Source organism: Vipera ursinii (assembly GCF_947247035.1).
Source record: "Vipera ursinii genome assembly, chromosome: Z".
NCBI classification, from domain to species: domain Eukaryota; kingdom Metazoa; phylum Chordata; class Lepidosauria; order Squamata; family Viperidae; genus Vipera; species Vipera ursinii.
In genome coordinates, this window is record NC_139517.1 from 15,448,152 (window position 1) to 15,459,602 (window position 11,451).

Below are 11,451 nucleotides of genomic sequence, written 5' to 3' on the forward strand. Positions count from 1 at the left end.
CAAACTGAGGATTATGAACAACAATCCATTATATAAGTCATCTTTAATTACTAATCCAAATTAGCAGTGTTGACCACCCGGGGGGAAAAATTCCACAACAAGTAGCTGGAAACATCAGTTTATTGAAAACAAAATCACACCAATTCAAGAGGAACTCGATAACAAATGGATCTAGTCCTTAAACAACATCAACTTTTGGGCCCCCAGGAAAATAAACCCAGATATTAAGGGGTATCCCTTGCAGCTCCAACAGCTGATTCCATTCAATTTTTGTATTCATTTCTACATTGGTTTGCTTTTAAAAGCATTGAGTGTTCCCCAGTTATGGTTGTGGACCTCTATTTGCAGTCCGCCAAGAGTCCACCAAACCTTGTGAGAATTATTTCTGAATGAAATGTGTATAGAATTGCACTATAATCAGGACCCAGAATGTTGTGTGCCACACATTTTCAGCTGAGGAGAGTGTACGGGGATGGCTAGACCTCAGCTAAGTGTGAATCTACGCAATTGGCATGGGGTAGGCAGTTCTGTAATTCTTCCTCCTTTTGTTTGGTTCAATGCCAAGCAGGCTTACAGGGTGTGATTGTGGGAAGAAGCTGTTTCATGTTGTCCTTGTTTTTCTTTTCCAAAACTGTCTTTCTATACATACCCCTTTACTTTCCAGTGAAGGAATCTCATTTTTTTTCTCCCAGGATGGAGAAGGCAACTGAGGGCCTTTTGAATAAACAAAACTAGGGATGTTTATGAGGGGAAATAAACAAGATCAAAATGGCGGCCCTGCCATGATCAAAACTTTTTTTAATGCACCCCTGAACCAATGGCAGGAGGAAAAGGGGTAGCAGTTGTCTTATGCCAACAATCTATTTTCAATGAAATGTAGCCAAAGAAGATTGGGATTTTAGTGTTTTGGGGATATATTCCATTTAAAATCTGAGAAGAACTCATGAAACATTATCTAACCAAATGAGGCTGGATCACACATAATTTTGTTTCTGTCCCCACAAGTTACTATGGTTACCATCCAAACCTTCTCGAGGAGCAAGCAGGATGGTGCCTAACTCAGGTGGATACAGCAGTAGGGTTCCCATGCATCACTAAAAATATTTTCCAGTGAAAATGCTGCAAAATAAAGTTTGTGCACAGCAGGGGACAAGGAGATATTAGCCAAAGGAAAACTGAAAATTCAAAGGGAAATATTCAAATGTTAAGAACTTGGAGTAAATATTGTGAAAACAGATTAAAGAGTATCTGCTCCAAGCACATGGACAGCCTCCTAGCCAATCGGCTAGCCTTTAAGACACCATATTGTTCTGAAGACAGCCTATTCTAATGTTATATGTCCATGCTGAATAGCTTTGCAGAACTGAGATACTTCTAGACTTTGAACATTCATTTTGCCCTGCTCCATTCATGGTAGTCCACTGGAACCTTAGTAGACAGCATTTCCCCATCTTTTGTTACTGCTTCTTCCAGTTTTTCTTCTTTATACACATACACCTACGCATGCTACAAGCTCACACCCGCTTTCATCTAATAGGAATAGATGGAAGAGCTGCCTAACATTTTTTGCCTAGTAGCACTTGGAATTGTCCATCTGGAAGTGTTCTTCTCATCTGCCAAAGGTTTTGAAGTTAACAGATGACAATGTGACAATGCCCTTTTATTGTTGTTGTAAAAAATCACTGTGAGCTCATTTCTCTATAATCACTATCTCGCATAAGATAATCTCTATGCAGTATTGTTAGAAACACAACAGAAATTATTAGCACGCTGAATATACTGATTTGAGCAGCCCCTGCATATGTCCTTATTCACCCCTTATTATCATCTCAACTTTCCTGGACAGGCATGACCTTCAGGAAGGCAAAAGGTAAAGTGGAGAATAACCCTATTCCTGATTTTAGAATTTGGGAGTTGGAGAAAGTGCTAAAAAAGTAGTACCATCCATCTATGGAATCACAAGCTTACGGGATTCACCAACACCTCCCAGCGACCTCTATGGTCACGTCTACTTCACCTGAGCTCCTGCCTGGTTTACTGCTATGATCATGCAAATGGCTAATTTTAGTCCTTTGTTAAATGATGCCCAAGAGAAAGAGACACCAATGATTCTCAGGTACCGTTCAATACATACATATACATATACATATACATATACATATATATATATATAAAACACGGTTCTTCTTTTTTATCTATAAAAAACCCCCAACCCTAATAAAAATAAATGTAATCAAAATGACAGCTATTGATGAAGATGCATGCCAGCATTTTTTGGAATTTTTTTACTCTCCTGAAACTGCCACTGAAAATAGTTGGAAGAGAAGAAAGGCAACCCACGAGGGGCTGTTACATACAGTAGATGTAACTTTCAAAAAAGTTCATTAGATTTTTATCCTGCCTTTATTCTTTGCTGAACTCAAGGTAACGTGCCTATCTAATGCTTACGTCTCTGTTTTCTCTAAAATCAGAATCCTGTGAGGTGAAGTAGGCTGAAAAAGACTATGTCACCCAGCAAACTTTTCTACCTAAGAGAGGACTAGAACTCATTGCTTCCCATTTCGTATCCCAGCATCTTAGCTACTATCCAATACTGGTTCTCAGTTGCCCAAATCTATTCTAGTGGGAGGAAGCACCCATATGCCGAAGAATGAAATTAAAATGCCATCCCAATTTTATCACTGGACTCATTTCTAGAAGGAGGAAGGATCAAAATTCTTGTTATACAATATACATGCAAAAAACACGTCTCTACAAATATAAAATTTCCAACCCATTTTGCAGAAAGCTCAGAAGAGGAACCAATTCAGTAATTCATCTTTAAAAGAAATGTAAGGGGAACTCTGAAGGGGAAAAAATGCCTTTAATGGAGCAGTCTCAAAAGGACAACAGACTTCTCAGCGTGTAATCCCAACTACAGTGGGTGTTCTTTAGAATATATTTTCGACTTTCATCCCAAATCATGAAATAATGCTAGATGGACTTCCGGTGGCTCCGCGGCGACGGAGGGAGCCTTCCCGGGCTGCCCGCGGCTCAGCTGGTGCTTTTTCGCCCGAAACAGCGCCGATCAGCTGTTCAGGCGAATCTGAAGCCCCCTCCTCGGGAGAAGAGGAGGGGGTGAGCCCCCAGGTGGGGGTTGAGTTCTCCGGGGCCGCCTGAGCTTGGAGCTTGGGCGGCTGAAGGATTGAACTCCCCCGTAGCCTGGGCTGCTCCCAGCTGACCAGCGTCTCTGCTAATGGAGCAGAGCCAGGCGTCTGCGACCATCCCTGCTTGAAGGAGAGACTATGAAAGGGAAAGAGCAGGCAGAGCAGTACAAGAGGGAAAGATGAAGAGATGAAGAAGATTTTATTTTACTCTCAAGCTTGATGGACTTTGCTTAAAACTTAAAGTGAAAGTGCGTCACAATTGTAAGTAAAAGATGGCGGCTAAACCTCCCCCTAGAACTTTTCGGAGTGCTGGAAATTCTCCGGTGCAACAACAATCATTGCTGCAGGCGTTGCATTCTCCTGATGTATTGACATCGAAGGATCTTGAAAAATATACCCAGTTAATTTTGGAGTCAATGGGTGTTAAATTTCTACAGATGGAGGAGAAATTGGAGAAATTGGAGCAGAGAATGGAAGAAAGGATGGAACAGAAACTTAGAGAAATGAAGGTAGACATTTTGTCCTCAGTGCAAAAAGTTGCTAAATGTGTGGAGGTGCTGGATGATCAAGTGCAAGACTTGATTCAAAAGAATGCTTTATTAGAAGCAAAAGTATTGGAAATTGAAGATTTAAAAGACAAAATCGACAGTGAACAGAGCTTGGCCCAATTTTACCAGATGCAGTTTGCTGTGAGAATTAGAGGCCTAAAAGAGAATATTAAGGAAGATTTAAAGCAGCTGGTTTCTGAGGCTTTTGAGGGAGTATTGAACCATCCAGCATCTGAATTAAAACAAGGTATGGACAAAGTGTTTCGTGTGAATTCGTGGATTGCTAAACAGAGAAAGTTGCCTAGAGATGTGGTGGTTTATTTTGTAAAAAGGGAAATTAGAGATGAAGTTATACAAGCTGCCTACGATACCAAAGTTGTGATTGCTGGTCAACAAGTTTTGGTTCTAAAAGAAATTCCTCCAAAGATTTTAAAGAGAAGGAAGGATTTTATATTTCTTGTGCAAGAGCTCAAGCAAAGAGATATAAGGTTCAGATGGGAGATCCCAGCTGGGTTGAGCTTCATGTATGATGGCAAAAGGTATTGTTTGAGTAATGTGAAGCAAGCGCATGATTTTTATAATAATGTTTTGAAAGTAACCCCATCAACACTTCTGGAAGCTGCAGAGGGATCTGGAGAAGGAGAACATCAAGAGGATGAAGATGCACAGATAGACGAGAAGGGTACAGGAGGAGTTCAAGCTGTAACTCTTTTGGATGATCTTAGAGAACAGAGGGTGACGCGTGCTGCCTTAAAACGCTCAAAAAAGAAAAAAAAATAGGACCAGTAGAAATCTATGGAACTTCCACAAAATATTTATAGTTAAGTGGTAGTTGTGTTTTTTAAAAGTTTTGGGATGTTATGTATGGTAATAGATTTTTTTTTTTTAATTTGGAATTAATGGACAACTTACTACAGAGGAAGAGGAAGAAAGTTTTGTGGGTTAATGTGGGTTAATTTGTGTAAGAACTATTTATTAATGTGCAAATGAGAATATGTTAAGGTAATAGTGAATTGTGGAAGAACATAGATGGGAATGATGCTAGTTCTCTTTTATTTTAGTTTTTTTTATATATTTAGTATTATTAAGGATTGGTTTACTATATACAAGCTAGAGGGCGATGGATTTTAGAGTTTATAATTGTTAGTATATGATTGTTTATGATTGCCTTTTAGATATATACCTTGTATTTTGCTCTGGGAAGTCGGGGGGGGGAGGGGGGAGGAGGGGAAGTGGAGGGGGGGAGGTAGGGGAGGGAGGAGGGGGAGGGGGAGGGGGGGAGATAGGGGGGAGGTAGGGAGGGGAGGAGGGAGGGGGAAGGGGGGTTTTTGTAAAGGAAAATTGTATTTTATAAAACTTTTCAATAAAAAAAAAAAAATGAAATAATGCTAGATGCCATGGAAAGAGTGAGACAGAGGTTTAGTTTTGGGGACAAGGCAATCCTTGCTTCATACAAACAACATCAAAAGAAATCATATTTAGCCATTCCTTTCTTCTCAGTAACAGAAAATACAACATGTCCTCTTTTGCAAATTTCCCTCACGTGTTCCTTAAAGAGAAAAAAATAACTTTTTTCTATACATTTCCATAACAAAGTCAGCCTCCTTTCACATTTTTTTTCGGATAACTTCTGTCCAACAGACATATTCTAACTAAATCCCACATTCTTTCTCACATACAAGATTCCACTCCCCCCCCCCACCTTATTTGTCTCTTCCATGTTATTTTTTTGGAAGTGCAATTCTGCAAATGGCCTCTTAACAGAATATCAGTATCCAAACAGACCTAGAATTCAGAGGATGGATTTAAATAGAGATCCTGTTAGAAAGGAGTGTCTATGGAGTTCCTCAGTCATCCAGATCATGGTTCTTCCAAAGGTGCTTTTTCAAGAGGCAACTGGACTTCCTTTGTTTTTCCCTGAAGACGTTTCGCTTTGCATCCAAGAAGCTTCTTCAGAACTGAAAAAGCTTCTTGGATGAGAAACGAAATGTCTTCAAGGAAAAATAAAGAAAGCCCAGTTGCCTCTTGAAAAAGCACCTTTGGGATTATCAGAAAGAAGACATTAAAATATGATTTGAATCAGTCATTCAAATGCCCTAGTGATGCATGAGAAATTTTGAAAGATTTTTTAATAAACTGTGGAAACATTGCAAAAAGTTTGATTTAAGAACTTTTTTGCTGAAATCCAGTTGACTCATACATATGTTCATTTAAAACTGCTATCTTATTCTCTCGTACATAACCTATTACGCCTCCTGTTCCATCCTCTTTCTTCTGGAAGGAGGAAAAAGTTGAGCTACAGCATCTATTGGCGAGACATAGAAAATGGCTTCTTAAACTAAAAATGGCAAATGCTCCCACATGCCCTCATCAATAGGCGAAAGGGAATTTCCATGGTTTAAGCTCTCCAGATACGACTGCCTGACACCTCACTACTAAAGCCATTCCTCATGAAAATTTTATCGTGCTAACTTCTAGTGCTTTGTCTTGGTCTGAAGCTAACCTGAAGATAATTTTCCGTTCTATCTACCCAACACACTGAGAACAGCATTAAGGTGTCTAAAGCTCTGTAAGAGAAGAGAAAGAAGCCATCACATGGTATGATTTCAATTCCTATCAATGCGAGAAAGGACCACTAAAATTGTACAGATCCATAGCTGTTCCAGAAAAAAAAATTCTGGTACAGCTACCGATAGACTATGACTGAGCCAGTAATGCAGACATGTCAAACACAAGGCCCGGGGGCCGGATGCGGCCCGCAAAGTGGTTTCATGTGGCCCGCGAAGCCATCCTGGAAACAGTGAGGGAACGGCCCCCACTGCCTTGGCCCTGGCCCAGAGACTCTCCTTCTACCAGAGACGCCCAGATCTGTCCCACTCCTGCCCAGGCCCCCATAGGCACCCTTGATGCCAACGATGTAGAGCTGGCCATGCCCACTCAGGCCATACACACACTAGCCACGCCCACCCTGGCCATACCCACCCGGCCCCTTGAGGGCAACCGCAATGCTGATGCGGCCCTCAGTGAAATTGAGTTTGACACCCCTGCAGTAATATATCAATTCTGTTCTTGGACACATAAGACTAGAAAACTTCAAAGATATTTTTTGGAAGCATCTTCAGTAGACATCGAACCCTTCCATACAACCCAACCAACTTACACATCTATCTCACATCTATCCTAGGCTTGCAATCCATATTCTGAGGAGGTGGTAGGTTGGCAGAGGTCAGTCTACACCAGAAAAACACAGGCAAGAGATCAGAATGCAAATATGCATCCCTCTGAAAATAAAATAGAAGTATTCCTTTGTGTCAATCAGAGATTGGGGTTGCTTTCAGTGAGCTGCTGTCAGATTGCAAGAGAAGGCGTGAGAATACCAGATTGCAACGAATGATAAACCAAGCCTGTGTTCTTACTCACGAAGACAGAAATCACAACTTTCAGCCCCTGCCCAAATTAAACTAACCCAAACCAAGGAAGTTTGAATAATCTTTCCTCATCATTGAATAATCTTTCCTCATCATCATTTTAGCTTCACAAAAACTAAAGAGGTAGGTTAGGCTAAGCAACAGTGACTAGCTCAAGGTTTCTTAGTGAGTTACATGACTGACTGGGCATCGGAACCTGGTCCTGTCCAATCCTAATTCAACATTTTAATTACTTTTTTTATACTGGTAGGTCCAAGCTTCATCCTAAACAGTTTAAGCTGTGTTCACAACACGCTAGCCCATGAATCATTCCAGAGGGGTGGGTTTCTATGACACATCAAATGACAACCCCACCAGTTCAGCTTACAGGACAGATAAACAGATTTAAACAAGAAATAGAGACAGATCTGAAGATGTGAATCAATGGTTTTGAAACTAGGATTCATCAGATATTTATGTGAGGTTTTAAATACTGATTTCCTCTCATTATTATCTGGAAATTTTTTTTAAAGAAAGAGAAACACAGGCAGTTCAATCCAAAAATGATGACAAGGAATCTATAATTAAAGGCATTTTTTCCCCTTCAGACATGCACTGGACAAATACAGAAAGTAATTAGTAATGAGCTATTAAGATAAGCTATTCAAGATGAAATTAATGGACTATTCATTCCTGATCCCTTCACAGCATTTATCAGGAAGCAATAAGACAGACTGAAGTTAAACAAGGAAGTTTTAATTGACATTAATGAGTATCTCTCCCGTCTCAAACTTTCTTGAGTAAAGAAGAACCTTGGCCAATGATAACATAGCACTTTGCTAAATACTTAAGATTCTTTTAATTCTGCTCCCCTCTTAATATTGAAAAGTCATGCAAATTGGCCCAAGGATGAAAGGAGTTCTGCATATCTGTCTAAAGCATTATTTCAGAATCCCCAAAGTCAAGTTTGAAAACTTCTCTGTTTCTTTTAGCAAATTAGATCCTCGATTGCTCCCTCAAGGTTTTGCATTAAGAAGTTCAGAAATGAAAAATGTAATAACCCGCCAGCACCCCCCCAAAAAGGGGGTGAAAATGGGGGTCATTAGCCCTTGATTTGAGTTTGGGAAGAGGAAAGGAGGAACGCAAGGCAGGGAAGGAAAGTATGAGGCAGGAATGAGCCTAGATGCCTGTAGACCAGAGGTGGCGAATGATGGCCCTTTTATGATGTGTGGACTTCAACTCCCAGAATTTGTGAGCCAGCCATGCTGGCTTAGGAAATCTGGGAGCTGAAGTCCACAAGTCATAAAGGGGCCATCGTCCCTCACCTCTGCTTTAGACGGTAGCAACCTCATAATCTGGTTCCTCTGAAAAAGAGAAGGTAAATTAAAGCACCCCATATTATAGGCTGATCCTGCTGTATATACAAAACCCATCAGGGAAGGAGGTTGGTGGGTGGGAAAATAGGGGTCACCAGTGTAGATTATTCCAAAATGGACACGGTTCCATAACCTTTTACAAGTTACAAGAAACAGCATTAAAATACTATCAAAAATTGAAGATACGTTGGTGCAGATCATAAAGTGATAAAAAAAATAAAGCCTTGGAACAGATAAACAAAATCCACATGTATAAGAAATGAATGGACTATGAAATAATGATGTTTTCCAGGCCTTCTAGATAGCCTTTGCTTCAAATCCTGACAAGGTTTTGGACTTATTTTGGACACTTTTTTTTCAGCAAAAATTATTTTTCCATCAAAACTACAATGTCAACGGTTTAGGGGAGCACACGAGTAAATATATACATTCAATATATCAAAGTTGGTTTCCTCTAATGCAATGATCTCCCCCTCTTGGTCTGACAATCTTAATCAAGACTAAGAAAAGTACAGGTAGTCCTTGACTTATGACCACAACTGAGTCCAAGCTTTCAGTTGCTAGGCAAAGCAGTTGTTAAGTGAGTTCTGCCCCATTTTACAACCTTGTTGTCACAGTTGTTAAGCGAATCACTGCAGCTTTTAAATGAATCATGAGGTTGTTAAGCAACTTTGCCTGTCAGAAGTCTGCTGGGAAGGTTACAACTGGTGATCACATGATCCTGAGACAGTGCAGCAGTCATAAATGCCAGTTGCCAAGACCCCAATTTGATCACATGACCCTGGGAAGCTGCAAAGATCAGAGGTGTGAAAACTGGTCATAAGTCATTTTTTTAAATGCCATTGTAATTTCAAAGGGTCACTAAACTAATAGTTGTAAGTCAAGGACTACCTGTAGTGGTTTGGGGGTGGGGGGAAATACATAAAAAAATCATTCTCCCTCATACTAGACTTATACACTTAAAATATTTTCCAAGATTTTAAAGCCATGTTTGTACTGCACACTCATTCCTTTCACAAAGGTGGGGAAATGAGAAGATCTTAAATGATGGTTGCATACACCATAGCATTACAGCAACATGTAGCATTATAAGGAAAAGACAAGTAATGTTCTCTCATCTGTTCCATTCTTTCTATATTTCTCTTCCTTTGGCAAAGCGAATTATGTAGTTTCTCTGCTTTGTACATAATTATCTAGTTTGGCCACTCTTGATTTAGATGTGATCTATGCCATTAACATAGTTAACAATTAAGTTGAATTCAACCACTGTAATTTAGTATGCCACCTAAGCATTAAACTCCAGTGAATGAAAATGCAAATAAACTATGATCTGAAGTTAGGTTGTTTGCAACAAACTCAGTAGAAACCACAGTTTGTCAAGTCTGCTTTGAAAATATGACAAATTATGGTTAATCTAAAAGAGAAGCAAACAGGTCTGGGATTATTATACCAGCTGTCCTGAAAGGAATGAGTGGGATTGAAGAGAGGTTGAAAATTATAGAGCCATGTAGGCTCATATTGTTGAAATATGGTTTAATGTTACATCTGAAGTAGCTGGTGTTTTCAATATGGAAAAGAGTATTTCCCAACACTGGACAGTAATCAACCTACAAATCCTTGTGTATCTTTCTCCTGCATTGGAAATACATATGAGAAGTACGATGATTAAACTATTATTTAAAATTGAGATCTCAGTGTCTGCCCAAGATCTGCTTAAGAAAAGCCTGAATATAAATGTTTAAACTAGTGAAAGTAGTAGTGGCTGAAAGCAAAATTTCAACCAAGCAAGCATTCTTTTATCAAAATTATCCACAAAATAAAATATATATTCCAAAGGGCTAATTTTAAGGTCAGGGGAGGATTTTATTTTAGAAATCATTTTTATCTTCCATGTTTTTACTTTTAAAGAAAACACCATGACCCAATGGAAGTTTGCCATACGTTTTATGTCTTTGTATGCTTAGGAAAGAACAGACCATTCAAAAAATGTAATGTAGAAAGGATATTTTTAAGCATCCTGAGCATCACAGATGATGCACAGTTGGAGAGAAAGCAGGTAGGGTTAGGATGAAGTTTACTTGTAATGATCGCATTTGAAATATCAGAGTTTTTTTTTAAAAAACTGCACTCACAAATTCAATATGGATGGATATCCCCTATAATGGGAAGCTAAATAAAAAGCACTAGAAAAATCGATGGAATGCAAGCAATATATAAAGATATGTACAGCAGAATGGGTGGACTTGATTGTGCCCTAGATTTTTATCGTCAGAATTATGGACCCATTATAAAATAAGGATAGCGTGAGAGTGGCAAAGGGCTGTGTATTGTGTGATACTCCAGTTCCTCCAACTTCAGCACTGACCAGACTTGTTACTGGAGGCAACAGGATAAGATGGTCACCATTCCCTTCTTGAGGCGCATCTGGAAGGAAGAGGAAGAGGTGGGAGGGATCTCATCTATTCACTTTACCACTGTATGAGCAAAGGGATAGTTAGATCATCAGAAGATCATAATAACCTTTGTCTGTACACCACTAAGGGCAGCAGGCGTCTCCAACAAAAGTGCCGATATGAACCAGGTCCAAGTTGTTAACCAGCCCCAAAGGATGAAGCCCCATTGAGATGGCTTCATGCAAAGTGGATGAGCTGAAAACAGTCAGTGATGTCAATGATGAGTGAGGTGTATAGTGATGAAATCACCAAAAGTCAACATCGTTGCCAATTTCTGGCTACTTTGAAATCTGTAGCTATTGGCTGAGTCCATTGTGCTGAAATCATCAAAATGTGACAGGCACAGGAACCTTGATAGCATTCTTAGTTATCAAGATTGGCAGTACTATCATGAAATGTTGACATGGCCTCTTCCAACATCAACATGACTGATTTTGCCCATCACCATACAGGACCCACATACTGTAACTGACCATCAGTCCATGTGACACCCTACAGTATTCTATCATGACCAGTGCACT